Source organism: Aquarana catesbeiana, linkage group LG13 (genome assembly GCF_042186555.1).
Source record: "Aquarana catesbeiana isolate 2022-GZ linkage group LG13, ASM4218655v1, whole genome shotgun sequence".
Classification (NCBI taxonomy): Eukaryota; Metazoa; Chordata; class Amphibia; order Anura; family Ranidae; genus Aquarana; species Aquarana catesbeiana.
Window position 1 is genome coordinate 47,886,897 of NC_133336.1, and position 23,304 is coordinate 47,910,200.

The window sequence follows — 23,304 nt, forward strand, 5'->3', positions numbered from 1 at the left end:
TCATTTTTTTCCTCATTAATGTACACACAGCACCCCATATTGACAGAAAAACAGAATTGTTGACATTTTTGCAGATTTATTAAAAAAGAAAAACTTAAATATCACATGGTCCTAAGTATTCAGACCCTTTGCTCGGTATTTAGTAGAAGCACCCTTTTGATCTAATACAGCCATGAGTCTTTTTGGGAAAGATGCAACAAGTTTTTCACACCTGGATTTGGGGATCCTCCGCCATTCCTCCTTACAGATCCTCTCCAGTTCTGTCAGGTTGGATGGTAAACGTTTGCGGACAGCCATTTTTAGGTCTCTCCAGAGATGCTCAATTGGGTTTAAGTCAGGGCTCTGGCTGAGCCATTCAAGAACAGTCACAGAGTTGTTGGGAAGCCACTCCTTCGTTATTTTAGCTGTGCGCTTAGGGTCATTGTCTTGTTGGAAGGTAAACCTTCAGCCCAGTCTGAGGTCCTGAGCACTCTGGAGAAGGTTTTCGTCCAAGATATCCCTGTACTTGGCTGTATTCATCTTTCCTTCAATTGCAAACAGTCGTCCTGTCCCTGCAGCTGAAAAACACCCCCACAGCATGATGCTGCCACAACCATGCTTCACTGTTCGAACTGTATTGGACAGGTGATGAGCAGTGCCTGGTTTTCTCCACACCGCTTAGAATTAAGGCCAAAAAGTTCTATCTTGGTCTCATCAGACCAAAGAATCTTATTTCCCACCATCTTATAGTCCTTCAAGTTTTTTTTTTAGCAAACTCTATGCAGGCTTTCATGTGTCTTGCACTGAGGAGAGGCTTCCGTCGGGCCACTCTGCTATAAAGCCCCGACTGGTGGAGGGCTGCAGTGATGGTTGACTTTCTACAACTTTCTCCCATCTCCCGACTGCATCTCTGGAGTTCAGCCACAGTGATCTTTGGGTTCTTCTTTACCTCTCCCACCAAGGCTCTTCTCCCCCGATAGCTCAGTTTGGCCGGGCGGCCAGCTCTAGGAAGGGTTCTGGTCGTCCCAAACGTCTTCCATTGAAGGATTATGGAGGCCACTGTGCTCTTAGGAAACATAGTTACATAGTTACACAGTTACATAGTAGGTGAGGTTGAAAAAAGACACAAGTCCATCAAGTCCAACCTATGTGTGTGATTATGTGTCAGTATTACATTACATATCCCTGTATGTTGCGGTCATTCAGGTGATTATCTAATAGTTTCTTGAAGCTATCAATGCTCCCCGCTGAGACCACCGCCTGTGGAAGGGAATTCCACATCCTTGCCGCTCTTACAGTAAAGAACCCTCTACGTAGTTTAAGGTTAAACCTCTTTTCTTCTAATTGTAATGAGTGGCCACGAGTCTTATTAAACTCTCTTCTGCGAAAAAGTTTTATCCCTATTGTGGGGTCACCAGTACAGTATTTGTAAATTGAAATCATATCCCCTCTCAAGCGTCTCTTCTCCAGAGAGAATAATTTCAGTGCTCGCAACCTTTCCTCATAACTAAGATCCTCCAGACCCTTTATTAGCTTTGTTGCCCTTCTTTGTACTCGCTCCATTTCCAGTACATCCCTCCTGAGGACTGGTGCCCAGAACTGGACAGCATACTCCAGGTGCGGCCGGACCAGAGTCTTGTAGAGCGGTAGAATTATCGTTTTATCTCTGGAGTTGATCCCCCTTTTAATGCATGCCAATATTCTGTTTGCTTTATTAGCAGCAGCTTGGCATTGCATGCCATTGCTGAGCCTATCATCTACTAGGACCCACAGGTCCTTTTCCATCCTAGATTCCCCCAGAGGTTCTCCCCCCAGTGTATAGATTGCATTCATATTTTTGCCACCCAAATGCATTATTTTACATTTTCCTACATTGAACCTCATTTGCCATGTAGTCGCCCACCCCATTAATTTGTTTAGGTCTTTTTGCAAGGTTTCCACATCCTGCGGAGAAGTTATTGCCCTGCTTAGCTTAGTATCGTCTGCAAATACAGAGATTGAACTGTTTATCCCATCCTCCATGTCGTTTATAAACAAATTAAATAGGATTGGTCCCAGCACAGAACCCTGGGGAACCCCACTACCCGCCTCTGACCATTCTGAGTATTCCCCATTTATCACCACCCTCTGAACACGCCCTTGTAGCCAGTTTTCAATCCATGTACTCACCCTATGGTCCATGCCAATGGACCTTATTTTGTACAGTAAACGTTTATGGGGAACTGTGTCAAATGCTTTTGCAAAATCCAGATACACCACATCCAGGGGCCTTCCTTTATCTAGATGGCAACTCACCTCCTCATAGAAGGTTAATAGATTGGTTTGGCAAGAACGATTCTTCATGAATCCATGCTGATTACTGCTAATGATATCGTTCTTATTACTAAAATCTTGTATATAGTCCCTTATCATCCCCTCCAAGAGTTTATATACTATTGATGTTAGGCTAACTGGTCTGTAATTCCCAGCGATGTATTTTGGGCCCTTTTTAAATATTGGTGCTACATTGGCTTTTCTCCAATCAGCTGGTACCATTCCAGTCAGTAGACTGTCTGTTAAAATTAGGAACAACGGTCTGGCAATCACCTGACTGAGTTCCCTAAGTACCCTCGGATGCAAGCCATCTGGTCCTGGTGATTTATTAATGTAAAGTTTCTCAAGTCTAATTTTAATTTCGTCCTCTGTTAACCATGGAGGTGCTTCCTGTGTTGTGTCATGACGATAAACACTGCAGTTTTGGTTACTGAAGCCCCCCGATTCACTCGTGAAGACTGAGGAGAAGAATAAATTCAATACCTTTGCCATCTCCCCATCCTTTGTAACCAGATGTCCTTCCTCATTCTTTATGGGGCCAATATGGTCTGTCCTCCCTTTTTTACTGTTTACATACTTAAAGAATTTCTTGGGCTATTTTTTTGCTCTCCTCCGCTATGTGTCTTTCATGTTCTATCTTAGCCGTCCTAATTGCACCCTTACATTTCTTATTGCATTCTTTATAAAGTCTGAATGCTGAGGATGATCCCCCAACCTTGTATTTTTTGAAAGCCTTCTCCTTTGCTTTTATATGCATTTTTACATTGGAGTTAAGCCATCCAGGATTTTTGTTCGCTCTTTTAAATTTATTACCCAATGGGATACATTGGCTAATACCCTTATTTAATATGTTCTTAAAGCAAACCCATCTCTCCTCCTCATTCTTTGTTCCTAATATTTTATCCCAATTTATGCATTTTAGTAAGGTTTGTAGTTTAGGGAAGTTGGCTCTTTTGAAATTCAGTGTCTTTGTGTTCCCTTCATGTTTCCTATTTGTGTGATTTATACTGAAACTAATTGACCTGTGATCGCTGTTACCTAAATTGCCCCGTATTTCCACATCTGTGATCAGGTTTGTATTGTTGGTAATCAGTAGATCCAGTAATGTTTTATTTCTAGTTGGTGCATCTACCATCTGACCCATAAAATTGTCCTGCAAGACATTAAGGAACTGGCGAGCCTTAAATTAATGCGCGGTTCCCTCCGCCCAGTCTATGTCTGGATAATTAAAAACCCCCTATTATGATAACACTTCCCATCCTTGCTGCTAATCCAGTTTGTGATAGGAGATCCGTCTCCACTTCCTCCTTCAGGTTAGGGGGCCTATAGCATACTCCCAGTATTATTTTCCCCTTAGCTTCATCCCTTTGGAGCTCTACCCATAAGGATTCCACCTCCTCTCTAGCTCCCTCAGTGATGTCATCTCTCACATTCGCTTGTACATTATTCTTGATATATAGGCATACCCCTCCCCCTTTTTTACCCTCTCTATCCTTGCGGTATAGGGTATACCCTTGAATGTTTGCCAGCCAATCATGAGAGCTGTTGAACCAGGTCTCTGAAATTCCCACAAAATCCAAATCCTCCTTGTACAACAGTATCTCTAGTTCACCCATCTTGTCCGCCATGCTCCTGGCATTGGTGAACATGACACATAATTTAGACCGGTCGCATATTGTCCTCGTAATGGGTGTTTCGAGATTGCAACTAGGACTTGCTACTATACTCACCTTGTGTTTTTGTGCTTTGGTTAACCTACCACTAATGCCCCCAATACTACCCTCTGGTATATCTTCCGCGCTGGCTATCACTGTCTCTGGACCCTCCCCCCGATCGCCTAGTTTAAAAACCCCTCTAACTTTTTGGCCATCTTCATTCCCAGCAGATCTGCACCCTCCTCATTTAGGTGCAGTCCGTCCCTTCTATAGTACCGGTTACCGACTGAGAAGTCGGCCCAGTCCTCCAGGAACCCAAACCCCTCCTTACTACACCAGCTCTTCAGCCACTTGTTTACTTCCCTAATCTCCCTCTGCCTTTCTGGTGTGGCTCGATGTACCGGTAGTATTCCTGAGAACACTACCTTGGAGGTCCTTTTCCTCAATTTAGCACCTAAGTCCCTAAAATCGTTCTTTAGGACACTCTATCTGCCTCTGACTTTGTCATTGGTGCCAACGTGTACCATGACAGCCGGGTCTTCCCCAGCCCCTCCCAGTAATCTGTCCACAAGATCCGTGATGTGCCGAACCCGAGCGCCCGGTAGACAACATACTGTTCGGCGCTTCAGGTCTTGGTTACAGATTGCCCTCTCTGTCCTTCTAAGAATTGAGTCCCCTACCACCAGAATCTGTCTTTCCTTTCCCTTTGCTGCCCCCCCACTCTCACTGGAGGAGTTCTTCCCCTGGCAGCTAGGAGAGTCCCTCATCTCCAGCAGTGCTGGTCCCTGACTGGTTTCACCAATGTCACTCAATGGAGCATACTTATTGGGATGCTCCAGTCCTGGATCGGCCTCTCTGGCACTTCCCCCTCTACCCCTCCTGACTGTCACCCATCTACTCTTTGCTAGTGCCTGCACCTCTTTGTCTCCACCCGCCTCTGTGCTGGCCCCTGCCGGCACCTGCCGTGTACGTTCCTGGCTCACCTTTAGTATGGAGGGACTTCTCAGTGCTGACAGTTGCTTCCCCAGATTCAGAACCTGGGCTTCCAGGGAAACAATGTGCTTACATTTTGCACAGCAGTATTCGCCCTCGATCGGATGATCAAGGAACGCATACATGCCGCAAGATGTACAATGAGTCGCCTCTCCACACCTCCCGGGCATCGTACCTATTAAATTTAGTGAGGATTGGGGATTTTACCCTGTCCAAATTACCTAACAGCTAGCTTCCTGGCACTAATACTCAAGACAATACACAGGTACACAACAAGACAATACACAGGTACTCACAGACCTACGTGCAATCGCAGAACAGTCGCAGACCTACGTGCACTCGCAATACTCAAGTATACAGTACACAATACACAAGTACTAACGATCCACACACACTACTCAGACAACACTCAGATACTCACACTACTACACAGGTACTATGACCCCTGTTATAACCTTCTGTTTTAAACTCTGGTTTTTAACTCCCACTTATACCAGCTCCACTTACACCGAGTTCCACAGCCTCAGACTGAGTACTACACCCAGTTAAATAGGCACCTGTGAGCAATTAACCACCCCCCTTAATTGATAGACTGAAGGAACCAGAGAAAAAAAAAAAAAAAAAAAAAAAGCTATTTAAAAAGTGACAGAAAAAGGCAAATGAAAAACTAAAGGGAAAAGCCCCAAAAATGCAACCCAGCAAACAAAAAGCAAGACTTGTTCACTCTAACTCTGGTTTTTAACTCCCACTTATACCAGCTCCACTTACACCGAGTTCCACAGCCTCAGACTGAGCACGCTCAGACTGAGTCCTACACCCAGTTAAATAGGCACCTGTGAGCAATTAACCACCCCCCTTAATTGATAGACTGAAGGAACCAGAGAAAAAAAAAAAAAAAAGCTATTTAAAAAGTGACAGAAAAAGGCAAATGAAAAACTAAAGTGCAGTAGAAATTTTTTTGTAACCTTGACCAGATCTGTGCCTTGCCACAATTCTGTCTGAGCTCTTCAGGCAGTTCCTTTGACCTCATGATTCTCATTTGCTCTGACATGCACTGTGATCTGTAAGGTCTTATATAAACAGGTGTGTGGCTTTCCTAATCAAGTCCAATCAGTATAATCAAACACAGCTAGACTCAAATGAAGGTGTAGAACCATCTCAAGGATGATCAGAAGAAATGGACAGCACCTGAGTTAAATATATGAGTGTCACAGCAAAGGGTCTGAATACTTAGGACCATGTGATATTTCAGTTTTTCTTTTTTAACCTGCAAAAATTTCAACAATTCTGTGTTTTTCTGTCAATATGGGGTGCTGTGTGTACATTAATGAGGAAAAAAATGAACCTAAATGATTTTAGCAAATGGCTGCAATATAACAAAGAGTGAAAAATTTAAGGAGGTCTGAATACTTTCCGTCCCCACTGTAATGTGTTGAATAATTTTGTATGTATTCTTTCGTTTCTGAGCATGTGTAGTCTTGCTCTTACGACTTTACTCTGAAAACCGTACTAATAAAACGAAAAACGGATGTTGAGTTCACATCTGACAAAAATTTTATAGTCTGCACATCCAGCTTTTGTCTGACAAAAAAGTGAAATCGGCTGTCAGAGCACTGTACTAACGATAAGATTTGTGGAGGATCGGTCGTCGTAACACAATTGACGTCTGAAAATCAAAGCGTGTGTACGGGCCTTTACACACCTCCTGTATAAGAGTGCCTTCACTCTGGATGAAGGAGCAACAGAGACGCCTTTGTACAGCAGCATTGTCAGTCTGGGGGTAGGCGAGTGTTAGATGTACTAGCAGGTTTAAATGCATTTACAAATTGAGGCCAAACCTCAGCTAATACTTTATAAGCAGTTACAGCAAACTGTTTTTTTCCTTTTGGGTTTGACATCAATAAATAAGAGCTGATCATTCCAAGCACCCCTGTCAGTGTTAAATGGATTGTCTCATCCCTGTAGCTTGATATATCTAAAATAAACTAAGAAATTTCCAAGCTCAACTTACCAACCAGCCTGCGACCAACTAAATTGACCTGTCCAACATTATGCGTTAAAAACAGTGGTTTAGTTGCACAATCTGCAAATACATGCGTAAGCCACAAAGCCCCGGCAAGGTACCCCATTTTCTGTGGACCTAAACTCTAATTACTGTGAGTCTCCAACAATGGAAGCACATGCATTTAAATGGACAGGTGTAGGGCAGATAACCTAGACATCTGACATCTACAAGATAGCTTATTCTTTTGAAAAACAACAGACTCACTGGCCAATTCTCCAGCTGCAAATAGAATAAAGCCTACAAAAGGAAACAAATGCAGCCATCATATCTAACAATTGGTAAGCTACAATAATATATGTTTACTTTTCGGTATAGTACTGCTTAAAGCTGGCCATACAAGGGTGGAAAATTGAACTGTGGGTGGCCCTGTTGACACCCTTTGGTGGATCTAAAGCCAAAACCTCTTGGTTTTTCAACCAAAGTTGTTAAAAATGATACACTTCCTTACACTAAGACCCCTTTCACACTGGGGCGGTTTGCAGGCGGTATTGCGCTAAAAATACCGCCTGCAAACCGCCCCTAAACAGCCTCCGCTGTTTGTTCAGTGTGAAAGCCCGAGGGCTTTCACACTGAAGCGGTGCGCTGGCAGGATGGTAAAAAAAGTCCTGCCAACCGCTTCTTTGGAGCGGTGAAGGAGTGGTGTATTCACCGCTCCTAAACCGCTCCTGCCCATTGAAATCAATGGGACAGCGCGCTGTACGAGCGGATTTAACCCTTTTTCGGCCGCGAGCGGGGGTTAAAACCGCACCGCTAGCGGCCGAATACAGCCGCAAAAACGACGGTAAAACAGCACTAAAAATAGCGCTGTTTTACCGTCGACGCCCCCACCGTCCCAGTGTGAAAGGGGCCTAAGTGTAGCCAGCAGGGGACCTGTGACCAGGGCTTTTTTTCAGCTGGAATGCAGGGGAAAGCAGTTCTGGCACCTCCAGCACAGAATGTATGTAATGGCAAGGGGTACTAGAGTGTGCTGGAGGGTCTATTGATGCTAGCTGTGGGGGGATATATTGTTATGGGGGTTCTTATTGTTGGGGGAGGATCTATTGTTGCTGGAGGGGGTTCAATTGTTGCTGGGATAGATTTACTGTTAGGGGAGAGTATATTGTTGCTGGCTGCTGGGAGATCTATTGTTGCTAGTGGGAGGCTATTGTTGCTGGGGTGCAGGATATTTTTTGTGGCGGCTCTATTGTTGCTGGGGGGGGTCTATTATTGATGGCTGCAGGTGGGTAGGGGATGGAACTTAGGGTACAGTATTCGGAGGTGGGTAGGGGGGCGGAGACAAGTGGTGATTCAGAAGGAGGGAGTACCTGCACCTATTCCCTGAAAAAAAAAAAAAGCCCTGCATGTGACAAAGGCGAAATAGAGGTTCCAAAATTGAGCAGTGTATGTGGAAGGTGAAGATATATATAGTGTAGTACATAGTGCTGGTACAGTACCTAATGATGTGAACGGTGAACTATTTGGAGTACCTTTTGTCTTTTTGGCATTCTTGGGGAATGGGGAGATCTATCTGTGAAGATGGCAAAAGGAGTTCTTTCTGATATTTAATAACCAGTGTGTACAGACCTTACTAAGTTTAAGGTTAATCAACTCTGGTGAGACAGAAGAGCACTGGTATGGAGGGTACTGGAAGCTTTTGGATTTTTCTGTTTGCCAGTGAAGAAGTTTGTCCCAAAACCTCTAGGAGGGTCATGTCGCTCATTTCCCTCTTAAACCGAGCTGATAATATTCCCTCCTGCCCATGCACCCCTCCATGACTTTTCCAACAAGATCAATAATGCCACCATCAGTCCCTACCCTCACACCAGGGTACTGGATGTAATTCTAGACTCTGGCCTGTCCTTTTGAGCACTAAATCCAATCGCCGTCAAAAGCTTGTAGACTTCAACTCTGTAACATCTCTAAAATTCGCCCCTTTTTAACTAATGGAACCACCAAAACTACTCATTCACTCCCTTGTTATCTCTCGCCTTGATTATTGCAACTCCCTTCTCATTGGCCTGCCTCTCCATAGGCTATCCCCTCTTCAGTCTAGCTCTAATGCTGCTGCCAGACTTGCGTTACCTTACCAACCGCTCAGTGTCCGCCAACCCTCTCTGCCAATCCCTACACTTCCAATTGCCCAGAGAATTAAATTCAGAATACTAACACCACCATATAAAGCCATTCACAACTCTGCCCTGAGCTACATCACCGATCTTGTCTCCAAATATCACCCAAACGTTGCTCTCTGCTCTTCTCAAAACCTCCTGCTCTCAAGCTCCCTTGTGCCCTCCTTCGATGCTCATCTCCAGGACTTCACCAGAGCATCTCCCATCCTCTGGAACTCTCTACTTCAGTCTGTCCGGCTATCTCCTACTCTAGCTGCCTTTAGGCGATCCCTGAAAACTCATCTCTCGGGAAGCCCATCACACCTCCGAATAACTGAACTTTTATCACTTCCATCAGCTCCCCGCCCCCGTTATAACCTTTTGTACCACTTGCCCCACCCTATTAGATTGTAAGCTCTCATGAGCAGGGCCTTCTTCACCCTCTTGTATTTTACTGTATTGTAACTGTACTGCCTCCCTTTATATTGTAAAGCAGATATACAGTGCCATAGAAAAAGTATTCATACCCCTCAATTTTCCACATTTTGTCATGTTACAACCAAAAATGTAAATGTATTTAATTGGGATTTTATGTGATAGACCAACACAAAGTGGCACATAATTGTGAAGTAAAAGGAAAACAATAAATGGTCTTAAACATTTTTCACAAAAAAATATGTGAAAAGTGTGGCGTGTATTTGTATTCAGCCCCCCTGAGTCAATACTTTGTAGAATCTCCTTTCACTGCAATTACAGATGCAGTATTTTTGGGGATGTCTCTACCAGCTTTGCACATATAGAGAGTGAAATTTTTGCCCATTCTTCTTTGAAAAATAGCTCAAGCTCTGTCAGATTGGATGGAGAGCGTCTGTGATCAGCGATTTTCAAGTCTTGCCACAGATTCTCAGTTGGATTTAGATCTGGACTTTGACTGGGCCATTCTAACACATGAATATGCTTTGATCTAAACCTTTCCATTGTAGCTCTGGCTGTATGTTTAGGGTCGTTGTCCTGCTGGAATGTGAACCTCCGCCCCAGTCTCAAGTCTTTTGCAGACTAATGCCGCGTACACATGGTTGGACTTTTCGGCTACAAAAGGCCGACGGACCAAGTCCGGCGGACAATCCGATCGTGTGTGGGCTTCCCCGGACTTTCAGCGGACTTTTCCAGCCACAAATTTGACGGACTTTAGATTTGGAACTTGCTTCAAATCTTTACGTCGTAACTCCGCCGGACCCAGAAATCCGCTCGTCTGTATGCTAGTCCGACGGACAAAAACCCATGCTAGGGCAGCTATTGGCTACTGGCTATCAACTTCCTTATTTTAGTCCGGTGTGCGTCATCATCACGTACGAATCCGTCGGACTTTTGTGTGATCATGTGTAGGCAAGTCCGGTCATTGGAAAGTCTGTTGAAAGTCTGCCAAAAGTCCGTCGAAAGTCTGTCGGACGGGCTGTCGGACTTTTGTAGCTGAAAAGTCAGACCGTGTGTACGTGGCATAACAGGTTTCTTCTAAAATTGCCCTGTATTTAGCTCCAACCATCTTCCCATCAACTCTGACCAGCTTCCCTGTCCCGGATGAAGAAAGCATCCCCACAACATGATGCCGCCACCACCATGTTTCACGGTGGGTATGGTGTGTTGGGGGTGATGTGTAGTTTTAGTTTTTCGCACACTTATGCCCCGTACACACGGTCGGATTTTCCGATGGAAAATGTCCGATCGGAGCGTGTTGTCGGAAATTCCGACAGTGTGTGGGCTCCATCGGACATTTTCCATCGGATTTTCCGACACACAAAGTTGGAGAGCAGGAGATAAAATTTTCCGACAACAAAATCCGTTGTCGGAAATTCCGATCGTGTGTACACAAATCCGACGGACAAAGTGCCACGCATGCTCAGAATAAATAAAGAGATGAAAGCTATTGGCCACTGCCCCGTTTATAGTCCAGACGTACATGTTTTACGTCACCGCGTTTAAAACGATCGGATTTTCCGACAACTTTGTGTGACCGTGTGTATGCAAGACAAGTTTGAGCCAACATCCGTCGGAAAAAATCCTAGGATTTTGTTGTCGGAATGTCCGAACAAAGTCCGACCGTGTGTACGGGGCAATAGTGTTTTGTTTTTAGGCCAAAAAGTTAAATTTGATCTAATCTGACCAGAGCACCTTCTTTCACATGTTTGCTGTGGCCCCCACATGGCTTCTCACAAACTGCAAATGGGACTTCTTATGGCTTTCTTTCAACATTGGCTTTCTTCTTGCCACTCTTCCATAAAAGCCAGATTTGTGGAGTGCATGGCTACTTGTCCTGTACATGTAATACAAAAACAAGCAGGTTCCTCTGTGGGACTTTTAAAGACAGAAATTCCTTGACAAATAAATGTAATGAAAATATATTGATATTTTATTAGAAAAGTTTAAAAATGAATTGGTGACTTATTAAGTCACAATAGGATGCATATATCTATTATACAAAAATACAAAGTACAATATCAGGAAACATGTGTGTGTATGTATACAGACAACCATTTGAGACTGGCCAGTAGTGAACTGGGTTCAGACTATGCCCGACGTGTTTCGAGGTTTGAAGCGATTAAACCTCTTCTTCAGGGGCTAGTGGTTCATTGGTTGTCTGTAAATTAATAAAGAGCAAAAACAAACATAATAAGCAATTATCATACAGATTATATGAATAAGCATTACATATTGAACATATGATAGAATAACAACCTGAGATCTAACCATGTTTCTTGAGATGTCAGGAAAAATGCATCCGGTTAAAGGAAAGGGGGGAAGTATTCCGCTGCCCCAGATCAGCCAAGATGGAAAAGCCAGGGAGGTCAGAAATGATGGGCCCAAGCCAAAATCACAACTTAATAGTTGTCCTGTGGACAGATTCTCCCACCTGAGCTGTGGATCTCTGCAGATCCTCCAGAGTTACCATGGGCCTCTTGGCTGCTTCTCTGAATGCTCTCCTTGCCCGGCCTGTCAGTTTAGGTGGACGGCCATGTCTTGGTAGGTTTGCTCCGTGAGATGTTCAAAGCTTGGGATATTTTTTTTATAACCCAGCCCTGCTTTTATACTTCTCCACAACTTTATCCCTGACCTGTCTGGTGTATTCCTTGGCCTTCATGATGTTGTTTGTTCACTAAGGTTCTCTAACAAACCTCTGAGGGCTTCACAGAACAGATGTATTTATACTGCGATTAAATCACACACAGATGGACTCTATTTACTAATTAGGTGACTTCCGAAGGCAATTGGTTCTACTAGATTTTAGTTAGGGGTATCAGAGTAAAGGGGTCTGAATACAAATGCACATCACACTTTTCAGATATTTATTTGTAAAAAATGTTGAAAACCATTTATCCTTTTCCTTCTACTTCACAATTATGTGCCACTTTGTGTTGGTCTATCACCAGGGCATTTTTTCAGCTGGAACTTGGTGGAACTCCATTCCACTACCTCTGGTTCAGATCTTCTGCTCTCTGCTCACCACTATCACTGATAAACACCAAAGTCCGGCTTCTGTGTTTACTAGTGATGGTTTGTCTCCCAAGGACTCCCATTGATCTTATATCCTGAGCAGCTCCCACTGAGAGCAGGATTGGAACAAGGGAGATGCAGGTTTTCAGGGTCCACTGAGGATGCCGACACCCCCACTAGATGATCTACCTGCAAGTGAGAGAGGAGGAGTCACCTCCCCTTTGTGGGGAGGTACTAGAGCCGGCTGGGTGCTTTAGTTTAATACAGCAACAAAAGTAAGAGATGTGGAAGATGGTGGAGCTTTTAAGGGGAGGGGATGGGTGAAGTGGAGGGAGAGTCGCATGCAGAGGTCAGTGCTGAAGAGGGGTTAAAGTAAGATGTGGATGGGAGATGCAGAGGTAAGCAGCTGTGCAGGAAGGCTGAACTCTGCTCTCTGTATGCAGCACAACCCCTGAACTCTGTACATAGCACACTCCCAAACTCTGCATGTAGTGCATCCCTAAACTCTGTACTATGTACCAAGCGCACCCCGGAACTCTGCACGTACCGCACCCCTGGGGGGGGGGGGGCGTTTTTGGGGGGTTGTGGTTGAGTTCCTGCACCTATTTTCTGAGAAAAAAAGCCCTGTCTATCACATAAAATCCCAGTAAAATACATTTACGTTTTTGGTTGTAACATGACAAAATGTGGAAAATTTCAAGGGGTATGAATACTATTTCAAGGCACTGTAAATCCTGTGTTATAATAAAAATAATAATTTCCCAGCATGCTGTGTGAGAATATTTAAGAGGATATGAACTATATGTTCAAAAAAGGCCGGCAGAGGAAAAATAACTAGGCACTAGTATTGTCTGGGGTATCCCTGCAGCTTATTCCCTCACTATTACTGACTTACTACGTCTTGTTACAAAAGATGTGTTGGTGGAGCTCTTCATCCGCTAATAGGTAAAAAATATCTTTGCGCTCATTTATACGTGCGATCAGGGGGCAGTAAAATTTTCATTTTTTCAAATATAAATTTTTATTGTTTTTAAAGAAAAGTCAGGGAAGGAACAGCGCAATGACAACCATAACAGAAAATATGCATGGGTAATTACTTTGATAATAGCCGGCTATATGTCCGGCATTTGAAACGCATATCGGTAATATCAATGAGACTTGAGATAGCAACGACATTGCTAGACACAACACTAGTATCATGAGTTATTGAATAAGAAATGTCACAATGTCCCCAAAATCAGAAACCCGGTTGAACTGCCCGATCCCCAAACAATAAATCGGAAAAAACAGAAAATATAAGAGGGGAAACACAACAGCTCCAGAGGAAGTAAAGAAAGGGGAGTAGAGAAAAAAGGGGGGGTCCTGACCCCGAAGCGGTGAACGTGTCGCCACTTTAAGTATCTATTGGGCCTGTATTGATTCTTCATGATTCAAACAGGGACACACCTTCATCAGATAGAATAAACATATTCCAGAGCCTCCATGCCTTAGAATGGGCATTGAACAGCTTCATCACATAAGGGCCTAGAAGTGGTAGGATGGATTGGTAATACTGTAGGGTGAACCCATCAGGACCCTGCGCTTTGCCAGGTTTCATCCCCCCACCGCTCGTTGCAGTTCTTATAGGGTGATGTCATCCATCTTATAGGGTGATGTCATCCATCTCCGCACCTACCTCTGCAGTGAGTTGGGGAAGTTGGGGCGAGGCGTAATCCTCCATTGCTGCTTCATTGGAAGACCGGACCGGGAGATTATATAAGGAAGAGTAGTAGTCCCTGAATTTCTGCGCAATCTGGATAGGCATGACCCTTTTTTGGCCCGAGGGTGCTATGATTTATGGTATATATGTATTAAGTCTGTGATTTCTAACCGCTTTAGCCAATAGTTTCCCACATTTATTGCCAGATTTGTAAGTAAGCTTCCGGCAGAATTGTAGTGTTGCTTTAGCTATATAATGTAGTTAATACACTGTTTGCCTTCTAAGGGAAAACAGTTCAGTTTCCAGTGAGGATATAGGTGTTCGTTTTATGCCTCGATTCTACTTCATTTATCTTATGAAGAAGCTGAAGCAGTTGTTGTTCTCGTTCCCGTTTGATGCATGCTCCATGTTTAATCAACATCCATCTTATCAGGGTCCTTTGGGCTTCCCATAGGATACCCGGGTCACATTCTGCACTGTCATTTGTTTGGAAATGGTGCTTCAGCTTGTTCGTGACATCAATCAGAACTGCCGGTGTCTGTAACAGACTTTCGTTCAGCTTCCAGAACCTAGTTCTTGTGGTCGAGATTGGTGAGAGGGCGCATGGTCTGACCCTGTAATATTGCCTATCACAGAGTCATGCACCGCCTCCAACTGGCCATGGGGGACTACTAAAAAATAATAAATTCTCGAATACACTCTGTGTGGGGAGGAATAGAAGGTATAATTCCTCTCCCCAGAATGCCAGAGCGAACTAAGGAGAAACCGGATGAGGTGTGGCAAGAAAAATTTTACCTCCCCGGACCAACCAACTTAAATAACTGAGCGGCTAAATAAAGTTGTACAGATGTTGTGGTCGCAGCAAAAATTATACCTCCTGTCCTGTTCCATGAGCAATACCACCACCAAAAGCAACCCTTCCAAGGCAAAGTATTCCCTTTCAAAAACTCAGTTCACCTATCAAAAAAATTGATTAAATCAGGAGGCAGCCTCTCCTGTACAACTCTCTCAAAAGCGATATGCCAGATCGCTTTAGCGAGACCAATGCAAGTGTAAACAAGCTCCTAATGTAGAATTCTTGAAGGCAGTTCTCTGCCAACAAAGTAATCCCCAAGGGTCCCTGGAGCAGTCAAAAAGTATATAAAAGATGAGCGTCACACAGGTTTGCACTAGATCCAGTAAAAGTTTAATTATTTTGGCATCCAGTTACAGGATGTAGCCAACTCATTTCACGGGCTCATAGCTCCCCCTTCATCAGGGCTTAAAATGGTTCTAAAGGCTGAAGTTTTTTTACCTTAATGCATTCTCTGCAGCCTCACATATACGCACCTCACCTGCATCCTTGAATCTCCTCTTCTGGGGTCCCGCGCTAGCTCTCTCCCTCCTCACTGGCTCAAAGACACAAGTAGGAGCCATTGGCTTCCGCTGCTGTCAATCACGACCATTGAGGAGGGAGAAGGTGGTGGGGCCAAGCTGTGCTGCACAAGTGCCCCCATAGCAAACAGCTTGCTATGGTGGGCACTCGGTGGAGGGGAGGGGCCAATTTTGCCAATTCCAGTAGACCCCAGAGGAGGTGGATTGAGGCTGTTCTTGCAAAACCATGGCACAGAGAAGGTAAGTATAACATGTTTGTTATTTAAAAAAATATAAAAAATATGCCTTTACAATCACTTTAGGTACTGGAAATTAATGAGGTATACTTAAGCAATCGTATAAAACAAGGATCTGATTATAAAACACCAGCCTGTCAAGCTGTCCAGTATACCTTAATTTACCTTAAGTTTACCTTAAGTATACATTAATTACCAGCACTTAAGTCCAGATGAAGGGGAAGCTGTGAGTCCCTGAAATGTGTCGGCTATATCCTGTGACCTCTTGTCAAGCTAAAGAAACATACTGTTTTAATTCACACTGTCTCTGCTTGGAGGTGGCCATCTTGGTAGGAAGCTTAGCTTCCCAATACCAACGCTACCCTGATAACTGGTGATCCGATGACCGATGGATAATTTTAGAAAAGTAGCAGGAGAGGCATAGGAAGCACTGATCCACAGAATAAGCAGGTAGATACTTGCACTGCAGGTTCTCGGGTACAGCTTCCTCTCCAGCACAGTGAGAAGCACAGTAGTGACATCTCAAATCTCACTCCAAATCTGAGGTGACTAGAAGAAGCAGCAGTGCCATAAGTGATCTCACAGTGCAGATATACAGCAATTAAGCTGTAAAAAAGTAAATCTTTCTGGGTAATACTTAGGCACAATTGACATTTCTAGATGTTCCTTATAAGGTAGTAAAGCCCTTTTTAAAGGTCAGGTAAGTAAAAAAAAAATCTTGGAGATACTTCTCATTTGTAAGGAGTATTTACTGACAGTCTGGCTAGCAAGATCAAATCTTGCATACTTTTGATACTGGTAAGTTTTAGAAATCAATACTTATATAAACAGCAAGGTCCCGTCCCTGTTTATCAATCTTCTGAAATCAAGGATTTTGTACTAGTGGTATTCCACCTCCTCCTCTGCTTCCCCACATCCTGCTGGTATCCCCGGTGAGGCGTATTTTATAAAGAATGGAATGGCCCTAATTGACCAATCAGCTTTCACATACTACAATCTTTAATACCTCAGGTTAACCAATAAAAGGTTATCGCTAAAATTCCAAACTTCTTACATACTACAATTCATAAAAGGCACCGAAGGGCACTTAAAATCCCCCACCCCCAAAAAAATATTTGAGCACCTTCCAGATTCACACACACGTACACTATATTACCAATAGTATTGGGACACCTGCCTTTACACACACATGAACTTTAATAGCATCCCAGTCTTAGTCCGTAGGGTTCAATATTGAGTTTGTCCACCCTTTGCAGCTATAACGTCTTTAACTCTTCTGGGAAGGTTGTTCACAAGGTTTAGGAGTGTGTCTATGGGAACGTTTGACCATTCTTCCAGAAGCGTATTTGTGAGGTCAGGCACTGATGTGGATGAGAGCCTGGATCTAATGCATCCCAAAGGTGCTCTATCGGGTTAAAGTCAGGACTCTGTGCAGTCCAGTCATGTTCCTCTGTCCAAAACTCACTCATCCATGTCTTTATAGACCTTGCTTTGTGCACTGGTCAAAGTCATTTGGTGGAGGGGGGGGGGAATCATGGTGTGGGGTTGTTTTTCAGGGCTTGGGCTTGGCCCCTTAGTTCCAGTGAAGGGAACTCTTAAGGCTTCATGCATACCAAGGCATTTTAGACAATTTCATGCTCCAAACTTTGTGGGAACAGTTTAGGGGTGGTCCCTTCCTGTTTCAACATAACTGCGCACTAGTGCATAAAGCAAGGTCCATGAAGACATGGATGAACGAGTTTGGGGTGGAGGAACTTGCCTGGCCTGCCTGAGTCCTGATCTCATCCCAATAGAACACCCTAGTGATGAATTAGAGCAGAGACTGTGAGCCAGGCCTTCTTGTCCAACATCAGTGCCTGACCTCACAAATGTGCTTCTGGAAGAATGGTCAAACATTCCCATAGACACACTCCTAAACCTTGTGGACAGCCTTCCCAGAAGAGTCAAAGCTATTATAGCTGCAAAGGGTGGGCCAACTCAATATTGAACTCTACAGACGAAGACTGGGATACAAATAAAGTTCATGTGCGTGTAAAGGCAGGTGTCCCAATACTTTTGACAATGTAGTGTACATACAAATGTAAACACACATTAGTGCCTACACACGAAAGTGCTAAACATGCGACATATCGCCACACACTCTGGAGTGAAAGCAGTAATGATAAGCCCAATATTTACAGTTGACTCTAAACTGGTGAACTGTAGGGGCTTTTAAAACATCTATGGAAAATTTAGGATACCAAAGTTTGTTGCCATAACGACATGTTTGGGTATTTTACACAGCACAACCTTATCATTTATCTTTTAACAAAAAATTTGTAAAATATTGTTGTTCCCCAAAATCAATTTTTACTGTATTTTTTTTTATGGCAATCTTGTTCTTGATAAAACTTTGCACTAATATTCAGTGTTAATTCCGTAGGCAAAAGAAAATGTTCTCATAATTTGTCGTCAGCGCCATATTTCCAGTGATGAAAATGAAACGAAAATTACCCCACATTTTCGGCAATTGATGAATACTCAGGTGAAAATCAATTCCATTTTCATCAACGAATGAAAACGGAACGAAAATGTAAGGGAGGGACATTTACCCACATGAACTTCTGGTTTCCTTGGCGCTCTGCCTGTAAAGCTCTTGAGTGCTTCCCCTCCAAGCAAACAAGGTAGAGACCATAGCATGCTTAGTGGTGTGGCATTCTTAGCACTGTGCATCATTACAGGCCTCCTCAGACGACCGTCCAGAGCACTGTGTGCATTACAGGCCTCCTCAGAACATCCAGAGCACTGTGTGCATTACAGGCCTCCTCAGAACACCCAGAGCACTGTGTGCATTACAGGCCTCCTCAAAACACCCAGAGCACTGTGTGCATTACAGGCCTCCTCAGACTTCAGACAACCATCCAGAGCACTGTGCTTTACGGGCCTCCCGAGTCCTGATAGTCACGACCGTACAGAGGACCAGAGCACTGTGCATTACAGGCCTCCCCTCAGACCACCACCCAGAGCACTGTGAAGCATTACAGGCCTCCTCAGACCACCGTCCAAAGAACTGTGTGCATTACAGGCCTCCTCAGTCCACCGTCCAAAGAACTGTGTGCATTACAGGCCTCCTCAGACTCAGACGACCATCCAGAGCACTGTGTATTATAGGCCTCCTAAGTCCTGACAGTCCCGACCATACAGAGGACCAGAGCAATATGCATTATAGGCCTCCTCAGACCACCGTCCAGAGCACTGTGCATTACAGGTCTCCTCAGACCACTATCCAGAGCAGTGTGCATTACTGGCCTCCTCAGACCACCCAGAGCACTGTGAAGAATTACAGGCCTCCTCAGACCACCGTCCAAAGCAGTGTGCATTACAGGCCTCCCCTCAGACCACCATCCAGAGCACTGTGCATTACAGGCCTCCTCAGACCACCTAGAGCACTGTGTAGCATTACAGGCCTTCTCCAATGACCATCCAGAGCACTGTGCATTACAGGCCTCCCGAGTCCCGACTGTCCAGAGGACCAGAGCACTGTGCATTACAGGCCTCCTCAGAACATCCAGAGCACTGTGCATTACAGGCCTTCTCAAACCACCCAGAGCACTGTGCATTACAGGCCTCCCGAGTTCTGACCGTCCCGACTTTCCAGAGGACCAGAGCACTGTGCATTACAGGCCTCCTTAGACCACCATCCAGAGCACTTTGCATTACAAGCCTCCTCAGACCACCATCCAGAGCACTGCATTACAGGCCTTCTCAAACCAGCCAGAGCACTGTGAATTACAAGCCTCCTCAGACCACCATCCAGAGCACTGTGCATTACAGGCCTCCGCAGACCACTGTCCAGAGTACTGTGCAATACAGGCCTCCTCAGACCACCCAGAGCACTGTGTAGCATTGCAGGCCTCCTCGGACCACTGTCCAGAGCACTGTGTGCACTACAGGCCTCCTCAGACCACCATACAGACCACTATACAGACAATACAGAGCATGGTGTGCATTACAGGCCTCCTCAGACCACCCAGAGCACTGTGCATTACAGGCCTCCCCTCAGATCACTGTTCAGAGCACTGTGCAGCATTACAGGCCACCTCAGACCACCGCCCAAAGTGTCTGTGTAGTTTGTATAACCATAAATACTAACATGATATTAGATTTTTTTTATTCCAGGAGCAGAGGTGTAACTAGAATCTTCAGGGCCCCGGTGCAAGAAACCATGAAGGGCCCCCACCAGGGGCATTGCTAGGTCTACAAAAGATCTCGGACTAGAGACCATAGCAGCGAAGTAAAGAGAGCCATACGCTTGGGCGGGCATACACATGTGTATAATATACGTGTGTGTGTGTGTGTGTATATGTATATGTATATATGTATGTATAATATATGTGTGTGGTTTGTATGTATACAGTTAGGTCCATATACAGTGGGGACGGAAAGTATTCAGACCCCCTTAAATTTTTCACTCTTTGTTATATTGCAGCCATTTGCTAAAATCATTTAAGTTCATTTTTTTTTCCTCATTAATGTACACACAGCACCCCATATTGACAGAAAAACACAGAATTGTTGACATTTTTTTAGATTATTAAAAAAGAAAAACTGAAATATCACATGGTCCTAAGTATTCAGACCCTTTGCTGTGACACTCATATATTTAACTCAGGCGCTGTTCATTTCTTCTGATCATCCTTGAGATGGTTCTACACCTTCATTTGAGTCCAGCTGTGGTTGATTATACTGATTGGACTTGATTAGGAAAGCCACACACCTGTCTATATAAGACCTTACAGCTCACAGTGCATGTCAGAGCAAATGAGAATTGAGAGGTCAAAAGGAACTGCCTGAAGAGCTCAGAGACAGGATTGTGCCAAGGCACAGATCTGGCCAAGGTTACAGAAAAAATTCTGCTGCACCTAAGGTTCCTAAGAGCACAGTGGCCTCCATAATCCTTAAATGGAAGACGTTTGGGACGACCAGAACCCTTCCTAGAACTGGCCGTCCGGCCAAACTGAGCTATAGAGGAAGAAGAGCCTTTGTGAGAGAGGTAAAGAAGAACCCAAAGATCACTGTGGCTGAGCTCCAGAGATTCAGTCGGGATATGGGAGAAAGTTGTAGAAAGTCAACCATCACTGTAGCCCTCCACCAGTAGGGGCTTTATGGCAGAGTGGCCCGACGGAAGCCTCTCCTCAGTGACACATGAAATCCTGCATGGAGTTTGTTAAAAAAACACCTGAAGGACTCCAAGATACTTACCAAGACTTAAACCCAATTGAGCATCTCTGGAGAGACCTAAAAAATGGCTGTCCACCAATGTTTACCATCCAACCTGACAGAACTGGAGAGGATCTGCAAGGAGAAATGGCAGAGGATCCCCAAATTCAGGTGTGAAAAACTTGTTGCATCTTTCCCAAAAAGACTCATGGCTGTATTAGATCAAAAGGGTGCTTCTACTAAATACTGAGCAAAGGGTCTGAATACTTAGGACCATGTGATATTTCAGTTTTTCTTTTTTAATAAATCTGCAAAAATGTCAACAATTCTGTGTTTTTCTGTCAATATGGGGTGCTGTGTGTACATTAATGAGGAAAAAAAAATGAACTTAAATGGTTTAAGCAAATGGCTGCAATATAACAGAGTGAAAAATGTAAGGGGGTCTGAATACTTTCCATCCCCACTGTATATAAAGTGTGTGTGTGTGTGTGTGTATATTAGCGCACTACTCCCTTGGGAGCTGCTGTTAGTTCATACCTTTCTGGCTCTCCATTTTCCTCCCCTGCACAAATAACATCAGCAGACAGTCCAGTAACTTTAGAACATAAACTTTATTCTTTTCCTTGCTGCATGTTAGAAAAGAGCTTGCAATATTTACAGTCTATGGCTCCAGGAAGTATGAGTTGCCTCTTAATCTTTGGTTCTTTTAATAGTAGCTATATCCTTTTCCCTTAATGAACCGACCAGTGCCTCTCTGAAAAACACTTGGGTATGCGGATGTTAGAAGCACCAGGCCTCACCTGCCTATCTCGACTCCCGCAATCCTCCCGGGTCAGTTCAGGAAAAGTCCGGGCGCACCCCGATCTATTTCATCCTTTTAGCAATTGCTTCCTGCTCCGCATGTCCAGAACCATCCCAGCCAGTGACGTCTGGCCCATTGCTCCTGGAGTTTCTTTCGGTGTTTTAGCGTTGATGAACCATCCAGCACTGAGGTCTCTGAACCCTCAGGCCTTCAGGTTCAAGTTCTCTTGCTATCCAGCACTGAGAGCATTACACCCCCAGGCCTTCAAGCCTGCTCCTTGTTGATCACATCGTTGCAGCCTTTCTGGATTCAATTCCCATCTCCAATCCCCAAAGGAAACATGTGACCTTGGTTTTTATAACAGTCCCACCTCTGCCCAAGCAAAACAATGATTGGCTCAGAGCGGTCTCCAAAAACTACCTGCCACTCTGCTCCCTCAGTCCACCCACTTTCCAGAACATTTCAAGGAAAATAATGGAAATCTTACAGGGCAGAGTGTAGGTGGCCATACCCTCCTCTATTCTATCAAATCTCTCAAACAAATTAACCAACCAGCTTACACCATCAGGGTAAAACACTGGCAAAGGTGGTGGGCGCTACATATATAGCGTTACATATCTGAGTGTGGATCCCCACTTACATCAGGGTCCCCAGAGCCCCCCTCATTACATCAGGGTCCCCAGAGAGCCCCCCCTTACATCGGGTCCCCAGAGCCCCCCTCATTACATCAGGGTCCCTAGAGAGCCTCCCCTTACATCAGGGTCCCTAGGGGGCCCCCCTTACATCAGGGTCCACAGAGAACCCCCCTTACATCAGGGTCCCCATGTACCTGGCTGGTCTCCACTGTGCACCTCCAACCCCGAGCACATCTCTAGACCCCCCCCCCCCCAACTGGGGGATCAGCAGCTCTATGGTACCCGTGGGACGCGGGATCTCCCTGGGGCTTGTAGTTCTCTTCCCGACTGTATGCAGTGGAGAGGGGAGGGGCCTCTGACCCATCCAAGTATCAGCAAGAGTGTAGAAGCAGAGCCGACTCACTTGTAAACTGAGTGACGAGCATACATGCCCGGGTCAGAGGACCCTCCCCTCTCCACTGCATACAGTCAGAAAGAGAATGACAAGCCCCAGGGAAATCCCGCGGGCACCATAGAGCTGCGATCGCCCCCTCCCACCTCCCACCTAAAATACGATGAAAACCAAAATGGCATTTTAGTTACAAGACTATGACTAAAACTAAATTTAAACTTGATGTCAATATTAACACTGCTAATATCGTGTGGCATAAAAAATTGGAACTACCACTGTTTTGTTCTCTAGGGCCTCTGCTTTCGGGAAATAAAAGCGTTGGGATTTTTTAGGCAATTTTCAGTAATCTTCAGGCCTAAAATAATTTTTTAAACATTTGTGAAAAAA

General features: G+C 44.6%; 1 protein-coding gene across 3 annotated transcripts in view; it reads left to right on the forward strand.

Annotated features, from left to right (window-relative positions):
• The window catches only part of GNG2 (G protein subunit gamma 2), a 140,108-nt gene that overhangs the window by 85,354 nt on the left and 31,450 nt on the right, over nucleotides 1–23,304 (forward strand). The window lies entirely within an intron of this gene.